Source organism: Pristiophorus japonicus, chromosome 3 (assembly GCF_044704955.1).
Source record: "Pristiophorus japonicus isolate sPriJap1 chromosome 3, sPriJap1.hap1, whole genome shotgun sequence".
Taxonomy (NCBI): domain Eukaryota; kingdom Metazoa; phylum Chordata; class Chondrichthyes; family Pristiophoridae; genus Pristiophorus; species Pristiophorus japonicus.
In genome coordinates this window covers 326,615,340-326,629,675 of record NC_091979.1, presented here as the reverse complement: position 1 = coordinate 326,629,675, position 14,336 = coordinate 326,615,340, and the positions used below count along the sequence as shown (strand labels likewise).

The window sequence follows — 14,336 nt, the reverse complement described above, 5'->3', positions numbered from 1 at the left end:
AATATAGGTGTTATGATTACGAAGTTTTCAGGTGTTATTAAAATAGGCAGTGTGGTTGATAATGAAGAAGAAAGCTGGAGACTCCAGGAAGATATCAATCAACTGATAAGGAGGTAGAGCAGTGGCAAATGGAATTTAATCCAGAGATGTGAGAGATCGCGCATTTGTGGAGGGCTAACAAGGAAAGGGAATACACATCAACTGGTATGACATTGAGAAGTGTAGAGGAACAAAGGTAACTGGGATTGCTTGTCCACACATCCCTGAAGGTAGCTGGCCAGTTGGAAAAGTTGGTTAAGAAGTCATATGGAATGGTTGCATTTATTGGCAGAAGCAAGGAACAGAACAGCAAGTGGGTTATGCTAGAACTGTATAAAATTCTGGTTAGGCCACAGCTGGAGTACTGCGTGCAGTTCTAGTCACCGCATTGAAGAAAGGACGTGAATACGCTGGAGAGGGTACAGAGGAGATTTACGTACATGTTGCCGGGAGTGGAGCAACTTTGCTATGAGGACAGATTGGATAGGATAGGTTTGTTTTCCTTGGAACAGAGGAGGCTGATGGGCGACAGCATTGAGGTGTATAAAAATAGGAGGGGCCTAGATATTGTTGATTAAAAGTGTCTATTTCACGTAGTGGAGTGGTCAACAACCAGGCTGCATAATTTAAAAGTAATTAGTGTTAGGGTTAAAGGGGATTTGAAGTGAACATTCTGCATGCAGATGTTTGTGGGGGTCTCAAACTCACTGCCTGAAAGTGTGGTGCAGGCAGAAACCCTCACCACATTTAACAAGTTCTTAGATGTGCACATGAAATGCAATAAGGTACAGAGGTACACACCTAAAACTGAGCATTTGTTGGCCGGTGCAGATACGATGGGCTTAAATGACTGCTTCCATGCTGTAAACCTCGATGATTATATAATTATCGGTTAGGATTACTTTCATGACGCAAAACGTGGCAATCAGATAATTAATGGTGTTTCCAGTGAAGAAGTGTTCGTGCAAGCTGGGGCTCGAACTCAGGAAGCTGAAATGAAGCATCTTTTCAGGCTGCTGTTTGGTGTACGGGGAGCGTTGTCTCGAACGGTGGCATTTTGCAGCCCAGTGAAGGGCGGTAAACCGCTGTTTGATGCTGCATTCTCCGCTTTCCGCCGGCAGCGGCTGATTGGAGAGTGTGGGAGCGGAAGTTAGGGCTTGTTCTGCCCTCACTCACTCTGGAGCTGGGGAAGAGCGATGAGTCGATGAGTTTGCTTGTCGCTTTAATTTTCTGTTGTGAAGCGTGGTGGCGTGGCAGGATCCTTTAATAATCTCTCACAGCTGACCTGAATGCACGGAATGTGCAGCTTTGAGATATGGTTTCTCCAGCGTCAGGGCTGGAAACGGGAGGGAGTGAGAGACACTGTGTAGAATTTGAGTGTGGACAGAACTGCAGAGAGAAATCAGCAAATGGAACAACATCGTGAGACACTGCACTCTGTTAATATTGAACCACGAATATGAATGATTTAATTTTATCTAATCATTAATTGAACACGTTTGCATAATGTTTCCACCCGGTTTCGAAACGGGGACCTTTCGCGTGTGAGGCGAACGTGATAACCACTACACTATGGAAACGCTGTGCCAGTAACGTTGTTGGGAACATAACCAGAGCTTTAACCTCAACAGCTGGACTACACTTCTGGAGCTTGTGTCACGAGAATAGAATGACGGTGCTATATTTCGCAAGGTTGTGAGTGAGGCAGGAATTGATCCCGTGTTTCTCTGCCTTTATACATAGGAACAGGAGTGGCCATTCCTCAGCAAGTGTTTAGAATCTGGAATACACTGCTCTAAAGGGCGGTGGAGTCAGACTCAATCTTATCTTTCAAAACGGAGTTGGATAAGTATCCGAATGAAAAAAATTGCACAGCTGTGGGAAAATGACAGGGGAGTGAGACTTGTTGAGAGTTGGCATGGGCTCGACGGGCTGCAACCATTACCTTATTCTTTGATTCTATAAGTTAGTGGCACATTTAATAGTGTGCATGTCAGCAGAATATTGAAAGGCACATGGATTCAGTCGGCACAACGAGAGGCATCTGATTCAGAAGATTCGGGTGCACTACAATTCGGGTTTAATGACTTTAAAAGCATCATTTTTGTTTTGTGAAGTTTCGGTCAGAGAAATGTTTGGGCAAAGATTCTTTTGCTGAAAAGGGCTCAGCACTTCATCTTCTTTTTGGCTGTTAGGGCCACACTTCTTTTCGATGGTATTCTTCCAGAATGTATATTTTCTTTGCTGTTTCACAATAACCAGTCCCTTGCACTACAGTCTATCTCACTGTTTCCAACGTCCCATGTACATGTTACCAGCAAGGAACATTTTGAATCAGACTTCTAAAGCACAGTGTCCAAAATGGTTTATGGATTCAGAGGTAAAGTGCAGAGCACAGATAAGTTATTCCATTAAGGACTCTCCTTCAGTTAACATTTCTTTAGTTGTGCAAATGAAGATCATCAGTCAGTTAATGATGTTTTCCCATGAAGGCAGGATAACATTTAATGATTATGCATTTTCTAAGTAAAAGCCCATGTGATTCAGGGCACAGTGGCAAATTGGATCCAAATTTGGCTCAGAGGCAGGAAGCAAACGGTAATGTTTGATGGGTGTTTTTGTGACTGGAAGGATGTTTCTAGTGGGGTTCCACAGTTTTTAGTGCCAGATCCATTGCTTTTTATGGTATTTATCAATGATCTAAACTTGAATATCGGTGTTGTGATTACGAAGTTTTCAGGTGTTATTAAAATAGGCAGTGTGGTTGATAATGAAGAAGAAAGCTGGAGATTCCAGGAAGATATCAATCAACTGATAAGGGGGTAGATCAGTGGCAAATGGAATTTAATCCAGAGATATGAGAGATCGCTCATTTGTGGAGGGCTAACAAGGAAAGGGAATACACATCAACTGGTATGACATTGAGAAGTGTAGAGGAACAAAGGCAACTGGGATTGCTTGTCCACAGATCCCTGAAGGTAGCTGGCGAGTTGGAAAAGTTGGTTAAGAAGTGTGCATGTCAGCAGAATATTGAAAGGGACATGGATTCAATCGGCACAACTAGAGGCATCTGATTCAGAAGATACGGGTGCACGAAAATTCCGGTTTAATGACTTTAAAAGCATCATTTTTGTTTTGTGAAGATTCGGTCAGAGAAATGTTTGGGAAAATAATTTTTTGCTGAAAAGGACTCAGCACTTCATCTTCTTTTTGGCTGTTAGGGTCACACTTCTTTTCGATGGTATTCTTCCAGAATGTATATTTTCTTTGCTGTTTCACAATAAACAGTCCCTTGCACTACAGTCTATCTCACTGTTTCCAAAGTCCCATGTACATGTTACCAGCAATGAACATTTTGAAGCAGACAGAAACCCTCACCACATTTAACAAGTTCTTAGATGTGCACATGAAATGCAATAAGGTGCAGGGCATTTGTTGGCCGGTGCAGATACGATGGGCTTAAATGACTCCTTCCATGCTGTAAACCTCTATGATTATATAATTATCGGTTAGGATTACTTTCATGATGCAAAACGTGGCAATCAGATAATTAATGGTGTTTCCAGTGAAGAAGTGTTCGTGCAAGCTGGGGCTCGAACTCAGGTAGCTGAGATGAAGCATCTTATGAGGCTGCTGTTCGGTGTCCGGGTAGCGTTGTCTCGAACGGTGGCATTTTGCAGCCCAGTGAAGGGCGGTAAACCGCTGTTTGATACTGCATTCTCCGCTTTCCGCCGGCAGCGGCTGATTGGAGAGTGTGGGAGCGGAAGTTAGGGCTTGTCCCGCCCTCACTCACTCTGGAGCTGGGGAAGAGCGATTAGTCGATGGGTTTGTTTGTGGCTTTAATTTTCTGGTGTGAAGCGTGGTGGCGTGGCAGGATCCTTTAATAATCTCTCACAGTTGACCTGAATGCACGGAATGTGCAGCTTTGAGATATGGTTTCTCCAGCGTCAGGGCTGGAAACGGGAGGGAGTGAGAGACACTGTGTAGAATTTGAGTGTGAACAGAACTGTGGAGAGAAATCATCAAATGGAACAGCATCGTGAGACACTGCCCTCTGTTAATATTGAACCACTAATATGAATGATTTAATTTTATCGAATCATTAATTGAACACTTTTGCATAATGTTTCCACCCGGTTTCGAACCGGGGACCTTTCGCGTGTGAGGCGAACGTGATAACCACTACACTACGAAAACGCTACGGCAGTAACATTGTTGGGAACATAACCAGAGCTTTAACCTCAACAGCTGGACGACACTTCTGGAGCTTGTGTCACGAGAATAGAATAACGGTGCGATATTTAGCAAGGTTGTGAGTGTGGCAGGAATTGATCACGTGTTTCTCTGCCTTTATACATAGGAACAGGAGTGGCCATTCCTCAGCAAGTGGTTAGAATCTGGAATACACTGCTCTAAAGGGCGGTGGAGTCAGACTCAATCTTATCTTTTAAAACGGAGTTGGATAAGTATCCGAATGCAAAAAATTGCACAGCTGTGGGTAAATGACAGGGGAGTGAGACTTGTTGAGAGTTGGCATGGGCTCGACGGGCTGCACCCATTCCGTTATTCTTTGATTGTATACGTTCGTGGCACATTTAATAGTGTGCATGTCAGCAGAATATTGAAAGGGACATGGATTCAGTAGGCACAACGAGAGGCATCTGATTCAGAAGATTCGGTTGCACGAAAATTCGGGTTTAATTACTTTAAAAGCATCATTTTTGTTTTGTGAAGATTCGGTCAGAGAAATGTTTGGGAAAAGAATTTTTTGCTGAAAAGGACTCAGCACTTCATCTTCTTTTTGGCTGTTCGGGTCACACTTCTTTTGGATGGTATTCTTCCAGAATGTATATTTTCTTTGCTGTTTCACAATAATCAGTCCCTTGCACTACAGTCTATTTCACTGTTTCCAACTTCCCATGTACATGTTACCAGCAATGAACATTTTGAAGCAGGCAGAAACCCTCACCACATTTAACAAGTTCTTAGACGTGCACATGAAATGCAATAAGGTGCAGGGGTGCTCACCTAAAACTTGGCATTTGTTGGCCGGTGCAGATACGATGGGCTTAAATGACTCCTTCCATGCTGTAAACCTCTATGATTATATAATTATCGGTTAGGATTACTTTCATAATGCAAAACGTGGCAATCAGATAATTAATGGTGTTTCCAGTGAAGAAGTGTTCATGCAAACTGGGGCTCGAACTCAGGAAGCTGAGATGAAGCATCTTATGAGGCTGCTGTTCGGAGCACGGGGAGCGTTGTCTCGAACGGTGGCATTTTGCAGCCCAGTGAAGGGCGGTAAACCGCTGTTTGATGCTGCATTCTCCGCTTTCCGCCGGCAGCGGCTGATTGGAGAGTGTGGGAGCGGAAGTTAGGGCTTGTCCCGCCCTCACTCACTCTGGAGCTGGGGAAGAGCGATTAGTCGATGGGTTTGTTTGTGGCTTTAATTTTCTGCTGTGAAGCGTGGTGGCGTGGCAGCATCCTTTAATAATCTCTCACAGCTGACCTGAATGCAAGGAATGTGCAGCTTTGAGATATGGTTTCTCCAGCGTCAGGGCTGGAAACGGGAGGGAGTGAGAGACACTGTGTAGAATTTGAGTGTGAACAGAACTGTAGAGAGAAATCAGCAAATGGAACAGCATCGTGAGACACTGCACTCTGTTAATATTGAACCACGAATATGAATGATTTAATTTTATCTAATCTTTAATTGAACACGTTTGCATAATGTTTCCGCCCGGTTTCGAACCGGGGACCTTTCGCGTGTTAGGCGAACGTGATAACCACTACACTACGGAAACGCTGTTGCATTAACATTGTTGGGAACATAACCAGAGCTTTAACCTCAACAGCTGGACTACACTTCTGGAGCTTGTGTCACGAGAATCGAATAACGGTGCTACATTTAGCAAGGTTGTGAGTGTGGCAGGAATTGATCCCGTGTTTCTCTGCCTTTATACATAGGAACAGGAGTGGCCATTCCTCAGCAAGTGGTTAGAATCTGGAATACACTTCTCTAAAGGGCGGTGGAGTCAGACTCAATCTTATCTTTCAAAACGGAGTTGGATAAGTATCCGAATGAAAAAAATTGCACAGCTGTGTGTAAATGACAGGGGCGTGAGATTTGTTGAGAGTTGGCATGGGCTCGACGGGCTGCATCCATTCCCTTATTCTTTGATTCTATAAGTTAGTGGCACATTTAATAGTGTGCATGTCAGCAGAATATTGAAAGGGACATGGATTCAGTCGGCACAACGAGAGGCATCTGATTCAGAAGATTCGGGTGCACGAAAATTCGGGTTTAATGACTTTAAAAGCATCATTTTTCTTTTGTGAAGATTCGGTCAGAGAAATGTTTGAAAAATAATTTTTTGCTTAAAGGGGCTCAGCACTTCATTTTCTTTTTGGCTGTTAGGGCCACACTTCTTTTCGATGGTATTCTTCCAGAATGTATATTTTCTTTGCTGTTTCACAATAACCAGTCCCTTGCACTGCAGTCTATCTCACTGTTTCCAACGTCTCATGTACATGTTACCAGCAATGAACATTTTGAAGCAGACTTCTAAAGCACAGTGTCCAAAATGGTTTATGGATTCAGAGGTAAAGTGCAGAGCACAGATAAGTTATTCAATTAAGGATTCTCCTTCAGTTAACATTTCTTTAGTTGTGCAAATGAAGATCATCAGTCAATTAATGATGTTTTCCCATGAAGGCAGTATAACATTTAATGATTATGCATTTTCTAAGTAAAAGCCCATGTGATTCAGGGCGAAGTGGCAAATTGGATCAAAATTTGGCTCAGAGGCAGGAAGCAAAGGGTAATGTTTGATGGGTGTTTTTGTGAATGGAAGGATGTTTCCAGTGTGGTACCGCAGTTTTCAGTGCCAGATCCATTGCTTTTTATGGTATTTATCAATGATCTAAACTTGAATATAAGTATTATGATTACGAAGTTTTCAGGTGTTATTAAAATAGGCATTGTGGTTGATAATGAAGAAGAAAGCTGGAGACTCCAGGAAGATATCAATCAACTGATAAGGGGGTAGAGCAGTGGCAAATTGAATTTAATCCAGAGATGTGAGAGATCGCGCATTTGTGGAGGGCTAACAAGGAAAGGGAATACACATCAACTGGTATGACATTGATAAGTGTAGAGAAACAAAGGTAACTGGGATTGCTTGTCCACAGATCCCTGAAGGTAGCTGGCCAGTTGGAAAAGTTGATGAAGAATTCATATGGAATGGTTGCATTTATTGGCAGAAGCAAGGAACAGAAAAGCAAGTGGGTTATGCTAGAACTGTATAAAATTCTGGTTAGGCCACAGCTGGAGTACTGCGTGCAGTTCTGGTCACCGCATTGATGGAAGAACGTGAATACGCTGGAGAGGGTACAGAGGAGATTTACGTAGATGTTGCCGGGAGTGGAGCAACTTTGCTATGAGGACAGATTGGATAGGATGGGTTTGTTTTCCTTGGAACAGAGGAGGCTGATGGGCGACCGCATTGAGGTGTATAAAAATAGGAGGGGCCTAGATATTGTTGATTAAAAGGGTCTATTTCACATAGTGGAGTGGTCAACAACCAGGCTGCATAATTTAAAAGTAATTAGTGTAAGGGTTAAAGGGGATTTGAAGTGAACATTCTGCATGCAGATGTTTGTGGGGGTCTCAAACTCACTGCCTGAAAGTGTGGTGCAGGCAGAAACCCTCACCACATTTAACCAGTTCTGAGATGTGCACATGAAATGCAATAAGGTGCAGGGGTACACACCTAAAACTGGGCATTTGTTGGCCGGTGCAGATACGATAGGCTTAAATGACTCCTTCCATGCTGCAAACCTCTATGATTATATAATTATCGGTTAGGATTACTTTCATGATGCAAAACGTGGCAATCAGATAATTAATGGTGTTTCCAGTGAAGAAGTGTTCGTGCAAGCTGGGGCTCGAACTCAGGAAGCTGAAATGAAGCATCTTATGAGGCTGCTGTTCGGAGCACGGGGAGCGTTGTCTGGAACGGTGGCATTTTGCAGCCCAGTGAAGGGCGGTAAACCGCTGTTTGATGCTGCATTCTCCGCTTTCCGCCGGCAGCGGCTGATTGGAGAGTGTGGGAGCGGAAGTTAGGGCTTGTCCCGCCCTCACTCACTCTGGAGCTGAGGAAGAGCGATTAGTCGATGGGTTTGTTTGTGGCTTTAATTTTCTGTTGTGAAGCGTGGTGGCGTGGCAGGATCCGTTAATAAACTCTCACAGCTGACCTGAATGCACGGAATGTGCAGCTTTGAGATATGGTTTCTCCAGCGTCAGGGCTGGAAACGGGAGGGAGTGAGAGACACTGTGTAGAATTTGAGTGTGAACAGAACTGCAGAGAGAAATCAGCAAATGGAACAGCATCGTGAGACACTGCACTCTGTTAACATTGAACAACTAATATGAATGATTTAATTTTATCTTATCATTAATTGAACACGTTTGCATAATGTTTCCGCCCGGTTTCGAACCGGGGACTTTTCGCGTGTTAGGCGAACGTGATAACCACTACACTACGGAAACGCTGTTGCATTAACATTGTTGGGAACATAACCAGAGCTTTAACCTCAACAGCTGGACGACACTTCTGGAGCTTGTGTCACGAGAATAGAATGACGGTGCTATATTTAGCAAGGTTGTGAGTGTGGCAGGAATTGATCCCGTGTTTCTCTGCCTTTATACATAGGAACAGGAGTGGTCATTCCTCAGCAAGTGGTTAGAATCTGGAATACACTTCTCTAAAGGGCGGTGGAGTCAGACTCAATCTTATCTTTCAAAACGGAGTTGGATAAGTATCCGAATGAAAAAAATTGCACAGCTGTGGGTAAAAGACAGGGGAGTGAGACTTGTTGAGAGTTGGCATGGGCTCGACGGGCTGCATCCATTCCCTTATGCTTTGATTCTATAAGTTAGTGGCACATTTAATAGTGTGCATGTCAGCAGAATATTGAAAGGGACATGGATTCAGTCGGCACAACGAGAGGCATCTGATTCAGAAGATTCCGGTGCATGAAAATTCGGGTTTAATGACTTTAAAAGCATCATTTTTCTTTTGTGAAGATTCGGTCAGAGAAATGTTTGAAAAAGAATTTTTTGCTGAAAAGGGCTCAGCACTTCATCTTCTTTTTGGCTGTTACGGCCACACTTCTTTTCGATGGTATTCTTCCAGAATGTATATTTTCTTTGCTGTTTCACAATAACCAGTCCCTTGCACTGCAGTCTATCTCACTGTTTCCAACGTCTCGTATACATGTTACCAGCAATGAACATTTTGAAGCAGACTTCTAAAGCACAGTGTCCAAAATGGTTTATGGATTCAGAGGTAAAGTGCAGAGCACAGATAAGTTATTCAATTAAGGATTCTCCTTCAGTTAACATTTCTTTAGTTGTGCAAATGAAGATCATCAGTCAATTAATGATGTTTTCCCATGAAGGCAGGATAACATTTAATGATTATGCATTTTCTAAGTAAAAGCCCATGTGATTCAGGGCGAAGTGGCAAATTGGATCCAAATTTGGCTCAGAGGCAGGAAGCAAAAGGTAATGTTTGATGGGTGTTTTTGTGACTGGAAGGATGTTTCCAGTGTGGTTCCACAGTTTTCAGTGCCAGATCCATTGCTTTTTATGGTATTTATCAATGATCTAAACTTGAATATAGGTGTTATGATTACGAAGTTTTCAGGTGTTATTAAAATAGGCAGTGTGGTTGATAATGAAGAAGAAAGCTGGAGACTCCAGGAAGATATCAATCAACTGATAAGGGGGTAGAGCAGTGGCAAACTGAATTTAATCCAGAGATGTGAGAGATCGCGCATTTGTGGAGGGCTAACAAGGAAAGGGAATACACATCAACTGGTATGACATTGAGAAGTGTAGAGGAAAAAAGGTAACTGGGATTGCTTGTCCACAGATCCCTGAAGGTAGCTGACCAGTTGGAAAAGTTGATTAAGAATTCATATGGAATGGTTGCATTTATTGCAGAAGCAAGGAACAGAACAGCAAGTGGGTTATGCTAGAACTGTATTAAATTCTGGTTAGGCCACAGCTGGAGTTCTGCGTGCAGTTCTGGTCACCGCATTGAAGGAAGAACGTGCATACGCTGGAGAGGGTACAGAGGAGATTTACGTAGATGTTGCCGGGAGTGGAGCAACTTTGCTATGAGGACAGATTGAATAGGATGGGTTTGTTTTCCTTGGAACAGAGGAGGCTGCTGGGCGACAGCATTGAGGTGTATAAAAATAGGAGGGGCCTAGATATTGTTGATTAAAAGGGTCTATTTCACATAGTGGAGTGGTCAACAACCAGGCTGCATAATTTAAAAGTAATTAGTGTAAGGGTTAAAGGGGATTTGAAGTGAACATTCTGCATGCAGATGTTTGTGGGGGTCTCAAACTCACTGCCTGAAAGTGTGGTGCAGGCAGAAACCCTCACCACATTTAACCAGTTCTTAGATGTGCACATGAAATGCAATAAGGTGCAGGGGTACACACCTAAAACTGGGCATTTGTTGGCCGGTGCAGATACGATGGGCTTAAATGACTCCTTCCATGCTGTAAACCTCTATGATTATATAATTATCGGTTAGGATTACTTTCATGATGCAAAACGTGGCAATCAGATAATTAATGGTGTTTCCAGTGAAGAAGTGTTCGTGCAAGCTGGGGCTCGAACTCAGGAAGCTGAGATCAAGCATCTTGTGAGGCTGTTGTTCGGAGCAGGTGGAGCGTTGTCTCGAACGGTGGCATTTTGAAGCCCAGTGAAGGGCGGTAAACCGCTGTTTGATGCTGCATTCTCCGCTTTCCGCCGGCAGCGGCTGATTGGAGAGTGTGGGAGCGGAAGTTAGGGCTTGTTCCGCCCTCACTCACTCTGGAGCTGGGGAAGAGCGATTAGTCGATGGGTTTGTTTGTGGCTTTAATTTTCTGTTGTGAAGCGTGGTGGCGTGGCAGGATCCTTTAATAATCTCTCACAGCTGACCTGAATGCACGGAATGTGCAGCTTTGAGATATGGTTTCTCCAGCGTCAGGGCTGGAAACGGGAGGGAGTGAGAGACACTGTGTAGAATTTGAGTGTGAACAGAACTGCAGAGAGAAATCAGCAAATGGAACAGCATCGTGAGACACTGCACTCTGTTAACATTGAACCACTAATATGAATGATTTAATTTTATCTTGTCATGAATTGAACACGTTTGCATAATGTTTCCGCCCGGTTTCGAACCGGGGACCTTTCGCGTGTTAGGCGAACGTGATAACCACTACACTACGGAAACGCTGTGTCAGTAACATTGTTGGGAACATAACCAGAGCTTTAACCTCAACAGCTGGACGACACTTCTGGAGCTTGTGTCACGAGAACAGAATGACGGTGCTATATTTAGCAAGGTTGTGAGTGTGGCAGGAATTGATCCCGTGTTTATCTGCCTTTATACATAGGAACAGGAGTGGCCATTCCTCAGCAAGTGGTTAGAATCTGGAATACACTTCTCTAAAGGGCGGTGGAGTCAGACTCAATCTTATCTTTCAAAACGGAGTTGGATAAGTATCCGAATGAAAAAAATTGCACAGCTGTGGGTAAATGACAGGGGAGTGAGACTTGTTGAGAGTTGGCATGGGCTCGACGGGCTGCATCCATTCCCTCATGCTTTGATTCTATAAGTTAGTGGCACATTTAATAGTGTGCATGTCAGCAGAATATTGAAAGGGACATGGATTCAGTCGGCACAACGAGAGGCATCTGATTCAGAAGATTCCGGTGCATGAAAATTCGGGTTTAATGACTTTAAAAGCATCATTTTTCTTTTGTGAAGATTCGGTCAGAGAAATGTTTGAAAAAGAATTTTTTGCTGAAAAGGGCTCAGCACTTCATCTTCTTTTTGGCTGTTAGGGCCACACTTCTTTTCGATGGTATTCTTCCAGAATGTATATTTTCTTTGCTGTTTCACAATAACCAGTCCCTTGCACTGCAGTCTATCTCACTGTTTCCAACGTCTCATATACATGTTACCAGCAATGAACATTTTGAAGCAGACTTCTAAAGCACAGTGTCCAAAATGGTTTATGGATTCAGAGCTAAAGTGCAGAGCACAGATAAGTTATTCAATTAAGGATTCTCCTTCAGTTAACATTTCTTTAGTTGTGCAAATGAAGATCATAAGTCAATTAATGATGTTTTCCCATGAAGGCAGGATAACATTTAATGATTATGCATTTTCTAAGTAAAAGCCCATGTGATTCAAGGCGAAGTGGCAAATTGGATCCAAATTTGGCTCAGAGGCAGGAAGCAAAGGGTAATGTTTGATGGGTGTTTTTGTGACTGGAAGGATGTTTCCAGTGGGGTTCCACAGTTTTCAGTGCCAGATCCATTGCTTCTTATGGTATTTATCAATGATCTAAACTTGAATATAGGTGTTATGATTACGAAGTTTTCAGGTGTTATTAAAATAGGCAGTGTGGTTGATAATGAAGAAGAAAGCTGGAGACTCCAGGAAGATATCAATCAACTGATAAGTGGGTAGTGCTGTGGCAAATTGAATTTAATCCAGAGATGTGAGAGATCGCGCATTTGTGGAGGGCTAACAACGAAAGGGAATACACATCAACTGGTATGACATTGAGAAGTGTAGAGGAACAAAGGTAACTGGGATTGCTTGTCCACAGATCCCTGAAAGTAGCTGACCAGTTGGAAAAGTTGATTAAGAAGTCATATGGAATGATTGCATTTATTGGCAGAAGCAAGGAACAGAGCAGCAAGTGGGTTGTGCTAGAACTGTATAAAATTCTGGTTAGGCCACAGCTGGATTACTGCGTGCAGTTCTGGTCACCGCATTGAAGGAAGAACGTGAATACGCTGGAGAGGGTACAGAGGAGATTTACGTAGATGTTGCCGGGAGTGGAGCAACATTGCTATGAGGACAGATTGGATAGGATGGGTTTGTTTTCCTTGGAACAGAGGAGGCTGATGGGCGACCGCATTGAGGTGTATAAAAATAGGAGACGCCTAGATATTGTTGATTAAAAGGGTCTATTTCACATAGTGCAGTGGTCAACAACCAGGCTGCATAATTTAAAAGTAATTAGTGTAAGGGTTAAAGGGGATTTGAAGTGAACATTCTGCATGCAGATGTTTGTGGGGGTCTCAAACTCACTGCCTGAAAGTGTGGTGCAGGCAGAAACCCTCACCACATTTAACCAGTTCTTAGATGTGCACATGAAATGCAATAAGGTGCAGGGGTACACACCTAAAACTGGGCATTTTTTGGCCGGTGCAGATACGATGGGCGTAAATGACTCCTTCCATGCTGTAAACCTCCATGGTTATATAATTATCGGTTAGGATTACTTTCATGATGCAAAACGTGGCAATCAGATAATTAATGCTGTTTCCAGTGAAGAAGTGTTCGTGCAAGCTGGGGCTCGAACTCAGGAAGCTGAGATGAAGCATCTTATGAGGCTGCTGTTCAGAGCACGGGGAGCGTTGTCTGGAACGTTGGCATTTTGCAGCCAAGTGAAGGGCGGTAAACCGCTGTTTGATGCTGCATTCTCCGCTTTCCGCCGGCAGCGGCTGATTGGAGAGTGTGGGAGCGGAAGTTAGGGCTTGTCCCGCCCTCACTCACTCTGGAGCTGAGGAAGAGCGATTAGTCGATGGGTTTGTTTGTGGCTTTAATTTTCTGTTGTGAAGCGTGGTGGCGTGGCAGGATCCTTTAATAATCTCTCAGAGCTGACCTGAATGCAAGGAATGTGCAGCTTTGAGATCTGGTTTCTCCAGCGTCAGGGCTGTAAACGGGAGGGAGTGAGAGACACTGTGTAGAATTTGAATGTGAACAGAACTGCAGAGAGAAATCAGCAAATGGACCAGCATCGTGAGACACTGCACTCTGTTAACATTGAACCACTAATCTGAATGATTTAATTTTATCTTATCATTAATTGAACACGTTTGCATAATGTTTCCGCCCGGTTTCGAACCGGGGACTTTTCGCGTGTTAGGCGAACGTGATAACCACTACACTACAGAAACGCTGTGGCAGTAACATTGTTGGGAACATAACCAGAGCTTTAACCTCAACAGCTGGACTACACTTCTGGAGCTTGTGTCACGAGAATAGAATAACGGTGCTATATTTAGCAAGGTTGTGAGTGTGGCAGGAATTGATCCCGTGTTTCTCTGCCTTTATACATAGGAATAGGAGTGGCCATTCCTCAGCAAGTGGTTAGAATCTGGAATACACTTCTCTAAAGGGCGGTGGAGTCAGACTCAATCTTATCTT

General features: G+C 43.5%; 6 non-coding genes across 6 annotated transcripts; all 6 read right to left on the bottom strand.

Moving 5' to 3' along the window:
- Positions 1-1,546: 1,546 nt before the first annotated feature.
- Positions 1,547-1,619, bottom strand: trnav-cac (transfer RNA valine (anticodon CAC)). The gene has a single exon. It is a non-coding gene; the product is annotated as a tRNA-Val (tRNA).
- A 2,544-nt stretch (positions 1,620-4,163) lies between these two features.
- trnav-cac (transfer RNA valine (anticodon CAC)) lies at positions 4,164-4,236 on the bottom strand. Its single transcript has one exon. It is a non-coding gene; the product is annotated as a tRNA-Val (tRNA).
- A 1,537-nt stretch (positions 4,237-5,773) lies between these two features.
- On the bottom strand, positions 5,774-5,846 carry trnav-aac (transfer RNA valine (anticodon AAC)). Its single transcript has one exon. It is a non-coding gene; the product is annotated as a tRNA-Val (tRNA).
- A 2,674-nt stretch (positions 5,847-8,520) lies between these two features.
- On the bottom strand, positions 8,521-8,593 carry trnav-aac (transfer RNA valine (anticodon AAC)). The gene has a single exon. It is a non-coding gene; the product is annotated as a tRNA-Val (tRNA).
- Positions 8,594-11,266: 2,673 nt separating this feature from the next.
- Positions 11,267-11,339, bottom strand: trnav-aac (transfer RNA valine (anticodon AAC)). The gene has a single exon. It is a non-coding gene; the product is annotated as a tRNA-Val (tRNA).
- Positions 11,340-14,013: 2,674 nt separating this feature from the next.
- Positions 14,014-14,086, bottom strand: trnav-aac (transfer RNA valine (anticodon AAC)). The gene has a single exon. It is a non-coding gene; the product is annotated as a tRNA-Val (tRNA).
- Between the last annotated feature and the right edge of the window lie 250 nt (positions 14,087-14,336).